Source organism: Papio anubis, chromosome 7 (genome assembly GCF_008728515.1).
Source record: "Papio anubis isolate 15944 chromosome 7, Panubis1.0, whole genome shotgun sequence".
Lineage (NCBI taxonomy): Eukaryota > Metazoa > Chordata > Mammalia > Primates > Cercopithecidae > Papio > Papio anubis.
This window is the reverse complement of record NC_044982.1, coordinates 69,345,309-69,360,382: the sequence shown is the minus strand read 5'-3', so window position 1 is coordinate 69,360,382 and position 15,074 is coordinate 69,345,309. Positions and strand designations below refer to the sequence as shown.

Below are 15,074 nucleotides of genomic sequence, written 5' to 3'. Positions count from 1 at the left end.
TTGTTTATCCAGATTCTCTTCTCAGGGAATCTCATCCAGGGCCTTAGTTAAAAGTAATTTTTATACACTGATGACTCCCCCATTCTTATTTCCAGCCATGGAAATAACCAACACCCCTGAATCTCCAGAATTATATATACAATTATTTATGTTACATCTTTACTTGGGTATCAAAAAAAAAAAGACAGTTTGCCCAAGCGCAATGGCTTCCCACCCCATGCAGCAGAAGGATCCCTTGAGGAAAAGAGTTCAAGGCTGCAGTGAACTATGACTATTATAGCGCCACTGCACTCTAGCCTGGGCAACAGAGAGACCTTGTCTCTAAAAAAAAAAGAAAAGAGGCTGGGCGCTGTGGCTGATGCCTGTAATCCCAGCATTTTGGGAGGCCGTAGGCGGGCAGATCACGAGGTCAGGAGATCAAGACACGGTATAAACCCCGTCTCTACTAAAAATACAAAAAATTAGTCGGGGGTGGTGGCGGGTGCCCATAGTCCCAGTACTTGGGGCTGAGGCAGGAGAATGACATGAACCTGGGAGGCAGAGCTTGCAGTGAGTGCCACTGCACTCCAGCCTGGGCAACAGAGCTAGACTCTTTCTCAAAAAATAAAAAGGAAAAGAAAAAGAGATAGCTTAAGTTTAACAGAACTTTTGATGGTGAACCCCAAACCCTTTTTTCCCCATATATTTCCTATTTCTGAAAATGGCATCACTATCCATCAAATAGTTCTAGCCAAAAACCTAGTACTCATGCCTGATTTTCTTCTCTCCACATCTAGCCCAACAGTATACCCTGTAAACTTTACCTTCAAATATATCCTGATTTTGTTCACTTCTATCTCCATCGCAACCACCTTTGTTCCAGCCATAATATTTTTCACCTGGACTAGTGGAATTATTTCCTAATTATTCTCCTGGCCCTTATAGTCCCCACTCAGTATTCAGCATTTTGTTTTTTTTCTTTTTTGAGACGGAGTCTCGCTCTGTCCCCCAGGCTGGAGTGCAGTGGTGCAAACGTGGCTCACTGCAACTTCTGCCTCGGGTTCAAGCGATTCTCCCCAGTAGCTGGGATTATAGGCACCCACTACCACACCCGGCTAATTTTTGTATTTTTAGTAGAGATGGGGTTTCACCAAGTTGGCCAGGCTGGTCTTGTACTCCTGACCTCAAGTGATCCACCCGTCTCAGCCTCCTGAAGTGCTGGGATTACAGGCATAAGCCATCATGCCCAGCCAGTAATCAGCATATTTTTTAACATGTAGTAGATTATGACAGTACCTTGTTTAAAAATCCTCCAAAGGGCATAGTAGCTCATCCCAGCACTTTGGGAGGCCAAGTAGGGGCAGATCGTTTGAGCCCAGAAGTTCAACACTAGCCTAGGCAACATTGTGAAACCCTGTCTTTACAAACAAACAACAACAAAAATCCTCCAAAGGCCTTCAGTTGCCCTAAAAACCAAATCAAACTTATAACGGTCCTTTCAGGGCTCTGTATGAACGGCTCATTTCTATGTCTTTATCTCATACTATTTTGCCTCTGATCCAAACACAATGGTTTTCTTTCTGAATTTGAATATTTCAACCTCGTTCTGCCTCATGGATTTTGCATTTGATGTTTATTTGCCAGGAATATTCTTCTCTTGGCCCTTCCCATGACTAATTTCTTCTTTTTTGTTGTTTTTGTTTGTTTTTTGAGATGGAGTCTCACTCTGTCCCGCAGGCTGGAGTGCAGTGGCATGATCTCGCTCACTGCAACCTCTGCCTCCTGGGCTCAAGCAATTCTGCCTCAGCCTCCCAAGTAGCTAGGATTACAGGCATATGCCATGATGCCCGGCTAATTTTTGTATTTTTACTAGAGACGGGGTTTCACCATGTTGGCCAGGCTGGTCTCAAACTCCTGACCTCAGGTGATCCACCAGCCTCGGCCTCCCAAAGTGCTAGGATTACAGGCATGAGCCACCATGACCAGCTGGTTTCTTCTTATCAGAAAGGTCTCAATGTCATTATAGTGGATGATGTTGGTGCCCCATCCAGATCCCTTTACCAAGCTGGCCTGCCCATACCAGCTGCTATGAGTATTAATGGCTATGGACTCATAGTTAATTTATTTTCTAGAGAAATATCCTCTATTAGTCTGTTTTCACACCACTGATAAAGGCATACCCAAGACTGGATAATTTATAAAGAAAAAGAGGTTTAATGGACTCACAGTTCCACATGGCTGGGAGGGCTCATAATCATCTCAGAAAGTGAAAGGCATGTTTCACGTGGAGGCAGACAAGAGAAGAACATGACAGCAAAGCGAAAGGGGTTTCCTCTTATAAAACCATCCGATCTCATGAGACTTATTCACTACCATGAGAATGGCATGGAGTGGGGGAACTGCCCCCATGATTCAGTTATCTGCCAGTGGGTCCCTCCCACAACATGAGGGAATTATGGAGCTAGAATTCAAGATGAGATTTGGGTGGGGACACAGCCAAACCATATCATGCCCTCAGCTAAAGAGAAGCTTGGGAAGTCACACACATCACTACCTTACCTGGGAGGTTACATATGTCATCATTTCCCACTTCACCATGCTGGAGGCAACCCCATAGCCAATGACTGACTGAAATAAAAAGGGGAACAAAATGCTGACCTCCTTGCCTTAAGATGGGACCAATACAGTAGCCCCCCGCCCCCACCAACCTTACCTGCTGGGAGGAATACATTTCAAGACCACCAGTAGATGCCTGAAACAGCTAATAGTACTTTTTTTTCCTATACATATATATCTATGATAAAATGTAATTTTTAAATTGGGTAAAGTAAGGCTGGGCGTGGTGGCTCAAGCTTGTAATCTAAGCACTTTGGGAGGCCAAGGCAGGTGGACCACCTGAGGTCAGGAATTCGAGACCAGCCTGGCCAACATGGTGAAACCCCATCTCTACTGAAAATACAAAATTAGCTGGGCATGGTGGCACATGCCTGTAATCCCAGCTACTTGGGAGGCTGAGACAGGAGAATTGCTTGAACCTGGGAGGCGGAGGTTGCAGTGAGCTGGGATCGCACCATTGCACTCCAGCCTAGGCAACAAGAGTGAAACTCCATCTCAAAAAAAAAAAAAAAAAAAAAAAATTGGGCACAGGAGCACAGTAAGATATTAACAAAAATAATAAAAATAAAGCAGTTACAACCATATACTGTAATAAAACATGTGAATGTGGCTTCTTTCTCTCTCAAAATATCTTACTGTACTGTACTCAACCTTCTTCTTATGACGATGTGAAATGATAAAATGCCTACATGATAAGATGAAGTAAGGTGAATGACATAGCCATTGTGACATAGCATTAGGCTAATACTGACCTTCTGACCATGCATAAGAAGGAGGATCATCTGCTTTTTGGTGATTCTGGGTCATCGAGCAGTGATGATGTGCATGGATGTCAGAAGCAATGACTGACAGGTTGGGTAGTATATACATCATGGATAATGCTGGATAAAGGCATGATTCATATCTGAGGCAGGACAGAATGGGATGGCCCAATATTTTATCATGCACTCAAACAACACAATTTAATACTCATGAATTGTTTATTTCTGGGATTTTCCATTTAATATTTTTGGACCACGGTTGACTGCAGGCCACTGAAATTGTGTACAGCAAAACTGCAAATAATGGAAGACTACTGTACTGTGTTGCAACTCATGCTCCAAAGCTGCCTTTGGACCTGGCTAAGGTTAAACTATAGCTGAGATGGTATCTTTGCTTACCTTTGCAAGAAATTTGTCCATTTCATGTAAGTTATCCAGTTTATTGGCATACAATTTTAATAATATTCCTCTTTTAATATCTGTAGAATTTGTAGTGATGTCACTTCTTTAATTTCTGATATTGGTAGACTTCTTTCTTTTTTTTTCTTTTTTAAAATTAACCTTCATTTATTTGGGTATGTCTGCTTTATTTCTTGATCACTTAATTTTATTGGTATTATCAGAGAACCAGGTTTTAATTTCATTCATTTTTCTGTATTGCTTTTCTGTTTTCTGTTATACTGATTTCTATTCTTATAATTATTATTTCCATTCCCTCATTTACTTTATTTTATTTTGTTCTTTATTAGTTTCTTGAGGTGGAAGCTAAGGTTATTGAGGCTGTTCCTTTCTAATATTGGTGTTTAGTACTATAAATTTATTCTAAGTACTGCTTTATAGGCATCCCACAAATTTTGATTTTTTTTCATTAATCTAAATTATGGGACTTTCCTTTTTTTTTTTTTTTTTTTTTTTGAGGCAAAGTTTCCCTCTCATCCAGGCTGGAGTGCAATGTCGCGACCTTGGCTCACTGCAACCTCTGCCTCCTGGGCTTAAGCAGTTCTCCCGCCTCAGCCTCTGGAGTAGCTGGTACTATAGGCATGTGCCACCAGGCCAGGCTAATTTTATTTATTTACTTATTTATTTATTTATTTACTTACTTATTTTTGTTTTAGAGTCTTGTTCTATCCCCCAGGCTGGAGTACAGTGGTGCTATCTGGGCTCACTGCAACCTCCGCCTCCTGGTTCAAGCGATTCTCATGTCTCAGCCTCTGAGTAGCTCGGATTACAGGCACCTGCCACCACTCCCAGCTAATTTTTGTATTTTTAGTAGAGATGGGGCTTTGCCATGTTGACCAGGCTGGTCTCGATCTCCTGACCTCAGGCAATCCAACCGTCTCTGCCTACCAAAGTGCTGGGATTACAGGAATGAGTCACCGTGCCCAGCGGACCTTATCTTTTAGAGATTTAGGTTTCCAGAAAAATTGAGCAGAAAGCTGGGCGTGATGGCTCAGCATGTAATTCTAGCACTTTGGGAAGCTGAGGTGGACAGATCGCTTGAGCCCAGGAGTTTAAGACCAGCCTGGGCAACATGGTGAAATCCCATTTCTACTAAAACTACAAAAAACAGCCGGGCATGGTGGCTCAGGCCTGTAGTCCTAGCTTCTTGGCAGGCTGAGGTGGGAGGATTTCTTGAGTCCAGGAGGTCGAGGCTACAGTGAGCCAAAATTGCATCACTGCATTCCAGCCTGGGCAACAGAAGGAGAACGTGTCTAAAAAAAAAAAAAAAAAAAAAAAAATTGAGCAGAAAGTAGAGTTCTTATATACATTTCCCTCTGCACCCCATAGGGTTTTCTCTTATTGTTAACATCTTGCATGAGTATAGCGCATTTTGTACATTAATGAATCAATATTGATACATTATTATTAAAGTTCATAGTTTACATTAGGGTTCACTTTTTGTGTTGCGCAGTTCCTTAGGTTTTAACAAATGGTGTTTTCACTTTTTATCACTTTAAAATGCTTAGAAATTTCCCTTTTGATTTATTCTTTGTCCCATGGGTGATCTAGAAGCATGTTAATTAGTTTCCAAAAACTTGGAGATTTTCCAAACAGCATTCTCCTATGAATACCTAGTTTACTCTGGTCAAAGAACACAGTCTATATGATTGGAATCTTTTAAAATGTATTCGTGTTTGTTTCATGGCCTTGATTATGGTCTGTCTTTGCAATTATTCCATATGAATCTGAAAATAATGTGTATTTTGCTGTTGATAGGTGGTCTGTTCTATAAATGTCAATTAGACAAGTTGATTGATACTGTTGTTCAAGTCTTCTGTATCCTTACTGATTTTCTGTCTGCATGTTCTATCAATTGTTGAGAGATAAGTGCTGAAATCATTAATTGTGGATTTATTCCCATAGTTCTAAAACACTTGGAATCATGTATTTTGAAGCTCTGTTCTTAGATATTTAAGAAAGGGAATAGTGGAGGGCAGAGAATCTGATGCTGAGATCAGGAAGGAGAATTAGTTAGTGTTTTTTTTTTTTTAATTACATATGTGATAACTGAAAATGAATCATGAGAGGATACCAATTGGGAAGGATCAAATAAACTGTTCACGGATGACATGATTATCTATGTAGAAAATTCCAAGAAGCCAATTTTTTAAACTCTCCTGAAACTAATAAGTTATCATAGCAAGGTTGCTTGATACAGCTTAGTATTTTGGAAACCAATTGTTTTCCTACACTCTAGCAATAAACCACTGGAATTTGAAATTAAAAATGCAGTGCTATGTACATTAGCACCAAAAAATTGAAGTACTTAGGAATAAATCTAACAAAATACGGTCAAGACCTAACAAAACTCTGATGAAAGAAAGAAAAGAAAATGTAAATAAATAGATATTCTATGTTCATGAATAGGAAGGCTCACTATGATTAAGATGTCAGTTCTTACCGATTGGATTTATAGATTCAATGCAATTCAACCAAAATCTCAGTAAGTTATTTTGTGGAAATCAACAAACTGATTCTAAATTTTATATGGAAAGGCAAAAGACCCAAAATAAAACAATACTGAAGCTAGAGAATAAAGTAAGAGGACTGATCTACTGACTTCAAATTCAAGACTTACTGTAAAGCTACCATAATCAAGAACAAACAGGTCAGTGGAATGGAATAGAAAGTCCAGAAATAGGCTGGAGATGGTGGCTAACACCTACAATCCCAGCATTTTGAGAGGCCAAGGTAGGCGGATCACTTGAGGTCAGAAGTTCGAGACTAGCCTCTCTACCAAACCCCCTCTCTACCAAAAATACAAAAGTTAGCCAGGCATGGTGGCATGCACCTGTAATCCCAGCTACTCAGGAGGCTGAGGCACAAGTATCGCTTGAACCCGGGAGGTGGAGGTTGTAGTGAACCAAGACCACACCACTGCACTCCAAACTGGGTGACAGATGAGATTCTGTCTCAAAAAAAAAAAAGAAAGAAAGAAAGTTCAGAAATAGACCCCACCAATACAGTCAATTAATCTTTGACAAAGAAAAAAAAAGCAATTCAATGGAGAAAGGTTAGTCTTTTCAATAAATGGCGCTGGAACAATTGGACATCAACATGCAAAAAAATGGATCTAGACAATGGCCTTATTCCTTCATAAAAAATAATTAAAAACAACTCACAAACCTAAATATGAGACACTCAATGACAAAACTTTTATAACATTTGAGAACATCTAGGTGATCTTCACTTAGCAATGAGTTTTTAGATTCAACACCAAAAACATGATTCATGAACGAAGAAATTCGTAAGTTGGACTGTTCATTAAAATAAAAAATTTTTGCTCTGTGAAAGACACTATTAAAAGAATGAAAAAACAAGCCACAGAACGGGAGACAATATTTACAAAATACATACTTGATGAAGGATATGTATCTCAAGTATACAGAGTCTTAAAACTCAATATTAAAAAACAAGCAACCAATTATAAAACATGGTGACTACAGTTAATGACAATATATTGTATTTTTGAAAAATACTTAGAGTAGATTTGTTTGTTTGTTTGTATGTTTGTTTGTTTTTTGAGATGAAGTCTCACTCTGCACCCAGGTTGGAGTGCAGTGGCGCAATTTCAGCTCACTACAACCTCTGCTTCCCAGGTTCAAGCGATTCTCCTGCCTCAGCCTCCCAAGTAGCTGGGATTATAGGCATGCACCACCACACCCAGCTAATTTTTGTATTTTTAGTAGAGATGGAGTTTTGCCATGTTGGCCAGGCTGGTCTTGAACTCCTAACCTCAAGTGATGTACCCCCCTCAGCCTCCTGAAGTGCTGAGATTACAGGTTTGAGCCACCATGCCCGGCCTTAGAGAGTAGATTTTAAGTATTTATTTAAAAATAAATAAATAACTATGAGGTAATACATGTGTTAATTAGTTAGATATAACCATTTCAAAATATATTTTATTTTATTTATTTTTGAGACAGAGTCTCACTGTGTCGCCCAGGCTAGAGTGCAGTGGCACAATTTGGGCTCACTGCAACCTCTGCCTCTTGGGTTCAGCAATTCTCCTGCCTCAGCTGCCCAAGTTGCTGGGATACAGGTGCCTGCCACTATGCCTGGCTAATTTTTGTAGTTTTTGTAGAGATGAGGTTTTGCCATGATGGGCAGGCTGGTCTTGAACTCCTGACCTCAAGTGATCTGCCCATCTTGGCCTCCCAAAGTGCTGGGATTACAGGTATGAGCCAGCGTGCTTGGCCTTAGAGAGTAGATTTTAAGTATTCTCACCAAAAAGGAGATAACTTTGTGAGGTAATGCATGGTTAATTAGCTAGTTTTAGCCATTTCACAAGGCATATATATTTTAAAACAACATATTTTACATGAGAAGCATGTAAATTTTTGTTTGTTTGTTTCATTTTGTTTTGTTTTTTTGAGACAGAGTCTTGCTCTGTCACCGAGGCTTGAGTGCAGTGGTGCAATCTCGGCTCACTGCAACCTCTGCCTCCCTGGTTCAAGCAATTCTCCTGCCTCAGACTCCTGAGTAGCTGGGATTACAGGCGTGTGCCACCAGTTCTGGCTACTTTTTGTATTTTTAGTAGAGACAGGGTTTCACCATGTTGGTCAGGCTGGTCTCGAACTCCCGACCTCATCATCTGCCTTCCTTGGCCTCCCAAAGTGCTGGGATTACAGGTGTGAGCCACCGTGCCCGGCTGAGAAGTATGTAAAATTTTATCTGCCAATTTTAAAACTGCAAAATCATTTTCTAGTAAGGTTGAGCCAAGTTATATGTCTAACAGCAGTATTTGAGAGTATCCATCTAATCTTAACTTTGTTGCGGTGAATAATTTTAAAAAAACAGAATGTGATATAAATGTATGTATGTAACATATAATTGTAAGCCAATTTGGATAACAAAAAAGAAAAGAAAAAAAAACATAGAAAGGGGCTAGGGCTAGGGTTTTCACTGCTAGAAAAAAACCAGCAATCCAATTATGGCCCAAATAACAAAAAACAGGCAAAACGATGTGAACTGACACCTCATCAAAGAAGATAATACAGAAGGCAAACAAGCATATGAAAAGGTGCTGAACACTACACAGTATTCCACTAGGGAACTGCAAATTATAACAACAATAAAATACCGTTATACATCTATGAGAATGCATAAAACCCAAACCACTGACAACAAATGCTGGTGAGGATGTGGAGAAACAAGAACTCTCATTCGTTGCTGGTGGGAATGCAAAATACTGCCTCCACTCTGGAAGACAGTATGGCAGTTTCTTACAAAACCAAACATGCTATTAACATATAATCCAGCAATTGCACTCCTTGGTATTTACCCAAATGAGTTGAAAACTTATGTTTACACAAATATAAAACATATATTTACACACACACAAAATATATAGATATCTATAGCAGCTTTACTCATAATTGTCAAAACTTAGAAGCAACCAAGAAATCTTTCAATAGGTGAATGGAGGCCAGGCACAGTGGCTCTCATCTGTAATCTTAACACTTTGGGAGGGTGAAGAGGGTGAATCACTTGAGCTCAGGAGTTCAAGACCAGCCTGGGCAACATGGCAAAACCGTATCTCTACAAAAAATACAAAAATTTAGCCTGGCGTGGTGGCATACACCTGTAGTCTCGACTACTCAGGGGTGCTGAAACAGGAGAATTGCTTGAGTCCAGGAGGTCAAGGCTGCAGTGAGCCAAGATTGTGCCACTGCATTCCAGCCTAGATGACAGAGTGAGACCCTGCCTTAAAAAAAAAAAAGAAAGAAAAACAAACAAACAAAAAAAACAGAGGAAAAGAAAAGAAAAAAAAGGTAAATGGATAAACAAATACTATTCAGCCATAAAAAGATAGGAGCTGCTGGGAGCAGTGGAATCCCAGCATTTTGGGAGACTAAGGTGGGAGCATTGCTTGAGCCCATGAGTTTAAGAGCAGCCTGGGCAATATAGTGAGACCCTGTCTCTAGCAAAAATAAAGTAAAATATAATAAACAAACAAATAAATAAACATGAACTATCAAGTCTTGAGAAGATATAGAGGAAACTTAAATACATATTGCTTAGTAAAAAAAAGTCAATCTAAGAAGGCTATATGTTGTATGATACCAACTATGTGACATTCAGGAAAAGGCAAAAACTATACAGAGAGTAAAAGAAAAAAAAAAAAAGAGTGGCTGCCAGAGAGTGTGGGAGTGGCAGAGATGAATAGATGAACACAGGGGATTTTTAGGACAGTGAAACTATTCTGTATGATATTGTAATAGTAAATACATGACACAGTGATGTTGGCAAACTCTATAAAACTGTGTGACACCAAGAATAAGCCACAATGTAAACTACAGAGTTTAGTTAATAATGTATCCATATTGGTTTATCAATTGTAACAAATACTAATGCAAGGGACTAAAGCACATAAAATTGGAACAATACAGAGAATATTAGGCCCCTGCACAAGGATAACACACAAATTTGTGAAGTGTTCCATATTAAAAAAATAAATTTCAAAATAAAACAAAAAATAATAAGGGAAACTCTGGGGGTGACATGGTATAAGACAACTTCTGTACTATCTGATCACTTTTCTTTCTTTTTCTTTAGAGACAGGGTCTCATTCTGTTGCCCAGGCTAGAGCACAGTGCTGTGACCATAGCTCACTGCAACCTCGAACTCCCGGGCTCGTGGTGATCCTCCCCTTCTGGCTCCCAAGTAGCTGGGACTACAGACATGAGCCACCATGCCTGGCTATTTTTTGTTTTATTATTTCTTGTAGAGACATGGTCTCACTATGTTGTCCACACTGGTCTCCAATTCCTGGGTTCAAGTGATCCTCCTACCTTGGCCTTCCAAAATGCTGAGATTACATGTGTGAGCCAGTATGCCCAGCCTCACTTTTCATTAAAGCGAAAACTGCTTTTTTTTTTTTTTTTTAAAAAAAAAAGCCTATTGGAGTTGCTTCCAAGATGGCCAAATAGGAACAGCTCTGGTGTACAGGTCCAAGTGAGATTGATGCAGAAGATAGGGGATTTCTGCATTTCCAACTGAGGTACCTGGTTCATCTCATTGGGACTGGTTGGATAGTGGGTGCATCACACAGAGGGTGAACCAAAGCAGGGTGGGGCATTGCCTCACCCTGGAAGTGCAAGGGGTTGGGGGATTTCCCTTTCCTACCCAAGGGAAGCTGTGAGTGACCATACCTGGAGGAATGGTACACTTCTTCCCAAATACTGTGCTTTTCCCATGGTCTTTGCAACTGGCAGACCAGGAGAGTCCCTCCCATGCCTTGCTCAGTGGATCCTACATCCATGGAGCCTTGCTTGGTGCTAGCGCAGCAGTCTGAGATTCACCTGGGATGCTGGAGCTTGGCGGGTATAGGGACGTCCACCAGTGCTGAGGCTTGAGTAGGCAGTTCTATGCTCACACTGTAAACAAAGCGGCAGGGAAGCTCGAACTTGGCAGAGCCCACTGCAGTTCAGCAAGACCTACTGCCTCTCTAGATTCCACCTCTAGGGGCAGGGCATATCTGAACAAAAGGCAGCAGATAGCTTCTGCAGACTTAAACGTCCCTGCCTGACAGCTTTGAAGACAGCAGTGGTTCTCCCAGCATGGCGTTTGAGCTCCAATAACGGACAGACTGCCTCCTCAAGTGGGTCCCTGACCCACATGTAGCCTGACTGGGAGACACTTCCCAGTAGGGGCCAACAGATACCTCATACAGATGGGTGCCCCTCTGGGATGAAGCTTCCAGAGGAAGGATCAGGCAGCAATATTTGCTGTTCTGCAGTCTCTGCTGGTGATACCCAGGCAAACAGGGTCTGGAGTGGACCTCTAGCAAACTCGAACAGACCTGCAGCTGAGGGGCCTGTCTGTTAGAAGGAAAACTAACAAACAGAAAGGAATAGCATCAACATCAACAAAAAGGACATCCACACCAAAACCCCATCTGTAGGTCACCAACATCAAAGACCTAAGGTAGATAAAACCCCAAAGATGGGGAGAAACCAGAGCAGAAAGGCTGAAAATTCCCAAAACCAGAACACCTCTTCTCCTCCAAAGGATCACAACTCCTCGCCAGTAAGGGAACAAAACTGGATGGAGAATGAGTCTGATGAGTTGATAGAAGTAGGCTTCAGAAGGTCAGTAATAACAAACTTCCCCGAGCTAAAGGAGCATGTTCTAACCCAGCGGAAGGATGCTAAAAACCTTGAAAAAAGATTAGATGAATGATTAACTAGAATAATCAGTGTAGAGAAGAGCTTAAATGTCCTGATGCAGCTGAAAACCACAGTATGAGAACTTCATGAAGCATACACAAGCTTCAATAGCCAATTCGATCAAGCAGAAGAAAAGATACCAGTGACTGAAGATCAAACGAATGAAATAAAGTGAGAGGAGAAGTTTAGAGAAAAAAGAGTGAAAAGAAATGAACAAAACCTCCAAGAAATATGGGACTATGTGAAAAGACCAAATCTACGTTTGATTGGTGTAACTGAAAGTGGCAAGGAGAATGGAACCAAGTTAGAAAACACTCTTCAGGATATTATCCAGGAGAACTTCCCCAGCCTAGCAAGGCAGGCCAACATTCAAATTTAGGAAATACAGAGAATGCCACAAAGATACTCCTCAAGAAGAGCAACCCAATCCCAAGATACATAATTTTCAGATTCACCAAGGTTGAAATGAAGGAAAAAAAGTTAAGGGCAGCCAGAGAGAAAGGTCAGGTTACCCACAAAGGGAAGCCCATCGGACTAACAACAGATCTCTCGGCAGAAACCCTACAAGCCAGAAGAGAGGGGGACCAATATTCAACATTCTTAAAGAAAAGAATTTTCAACCCAGAATTTCATATCCAGACAAACTAAGCTTCATAAGTGAAGAAGAAAAAAATCCTTTACAGACAAGCAAATGCTGAGAGATTTTGTCACCACCAGGGCTGCCTTACAAGAGCTCCTGAAGGAAGCACTAAACATGGAAAGGAACAACCAGTACCAGCCACTGCAAAAACATGCCAAACTGTAAAGACCATCGATGCTGTGAAGAAACTGCATCAATTAATGGGCGAAGTAATCAGCTAACATCATAATGACAGGATCAAATTCACACATGAGAATATTAACCTTAAATATAAATGGGTTAAATGCCCCAATTAAAAGACACAGACTGACAAATTGGTTAAAGAGTCAAGACCCATTGGTGTACTGTATTTAGGAGACCCATCTCATGTGCAAAGACACATATAGGCTCAAAATAAAGGGATGGAGGAAGATCTACCAAGCAAAGGGAAAGAAAGAAAAAAAAAAAAACAGAAAAAACAAAAGCAGGGATTACAGTCCTGGTCTATGATTAAACAGACTTTAAACCAAAAAAGATCAAATGGGACAAGGCCATTACATAATGGTAAAGGGATCAATTCAACAACAAGAGCTAACTATCCTAAATATATATACACCCAAAACAGGAGCACCCAAATTCATAAAGCAAGTTCTCAGAGACCTAAAAAGAGACTTAGACTCCCACACAGTAATAATGGGAGACTTTAACAACCCACTGTCAATATTATACAGATCAACAAGAGAAAATTAACAAGGATATCCAGGACTTGAACTCAGCTCTGGGCCAAGCAGACCTAATAGACATCTACAGAACTCTCCACCCCAAATCCACAGAATATACATTCTTCTCAGCACCACATCACTCTTATTCTAAAATTGACAACATAATTGGAAGTAAAACACTCATCAGCAAATGTAAAGGAACAGAAATCACAACAAACTGTCACTCAGACCACAGCGCAATCAATCAAATTAGAACCCAGGATTAAGAAACTCACTCAAAACCACACAACTACATGGAAACTGAACAACCTGCTCCTGAATGACTACTGGGTAAGTAACAAAATAAAGGCAGAAATAAAGATGTTCTTTGAAGCCAATGAGAACAAAGACACAACGTACCAGAATCTCTGGGACACATTTAAAGCAGTGTGTAGAGGGAAATTTATAGCACTAAATGCCCACAAGAAAGCAGGAAAGATCTAAAATTTACACCTTGACATCACAATTAAAAGAACTAGAGAAGCAAGAGCAAACAAATTCAAAAGCTAACAGAATACAAGAAATAACTAAGATCAGAGCAGAACTGAGGGAGATAGAGACACCCACAAAAAACACCCTTCAAAAAATCGATGAATCCAAGAGCTGGTTTTTTGAAAAGATCAACAAAATCGATAGACCAATAGCAAGACTAATAAAGAAGAAAAGAGAGAAGAATCAAATAGGTGCAATAAAAAATCATAAAGGTGATGTCAGCACCGATTCCACAGAAATACAAACTGCCATCAGAAAATACTATAAACACCTCTATACAAATAAACTAGAAAATCTAGAAGAATTGGATAAATTCCTGGACACATACACCCTCCCAAGACTAAACCAGGAAGAAGTTGAATCTCTGAACAGACCAATAACAAGTACTGATATTAAGGCAATAATTAATAGCCTACCAACCAAGAAAAGTCCAAGATCAGATGGAATCACAGCTGAATTCTACCAGAGGTAAAAAGAGGAGCTGGTACCATTCCTTCTGAAACTATTCCGATCAATAGAAAAAGGGAGAATCCTCCCTAACTCATTTTATGAGGCCAGCATCATCCTGATACCAAAGCCTGGCAGAGACACAACCAAAAAAGAGAATTGTAGGCCCATATCCACAATGAACATCTGTGTAAAAATCCTCAATAAAATACTGGTAAACTGAATCCAGCAGCACATCAAAAAGCTTATCCACCATGATCAAGTCAGCTTCATCCCTGGGATGGAAGGCTGGTTCAACATATGCAAATCAATAAACATAATCCATCACATACACAGAACCTATGACAAAAAGCACATGATTATCTCAACAGATGCAGAAAAGGCCTTCAACAAAATTCAACAGCCCTTCATACTAAAAACTCTCAGTAAGCTAGTTATTGATGGAACCTATCTCAAAATAATAAGAGTTATTTATGACAAACCCACAGCCAATATTATACTGAATGGGTGAAAACTGGAAGCATTCCCTTTGAAAACTGGCATAAGACAGGGATGCCCTCTCTCACCACTCCTATTATGTTGGAACTTCTGGCCAGGGCAATCAGGCAAGAGAAAGAAAGGGTATTGAATTAGGAAAAGAGGAAGTCAAATGGTCTCTCTTTGCAGATGACATGATTGTATATTTAGAAAACCCCATCATCTCAGCCCAAAATCTCCTTAAGCTGAT

At 40.3% G+C, this 15,074-nt stretch overlaps 1 pseudogene; it reads left to right on the top strand.

Moving 5' to 3' along the window:
• Positions 1-10,207: 10,207 nt before the first annotated feature.
• LOC116276026 lies at positions 10,208-10,308 on the top strand (annotated as a pseudogene).
• Positions 10,309-15,074: the final 4,766 nt, after the last annotated feature.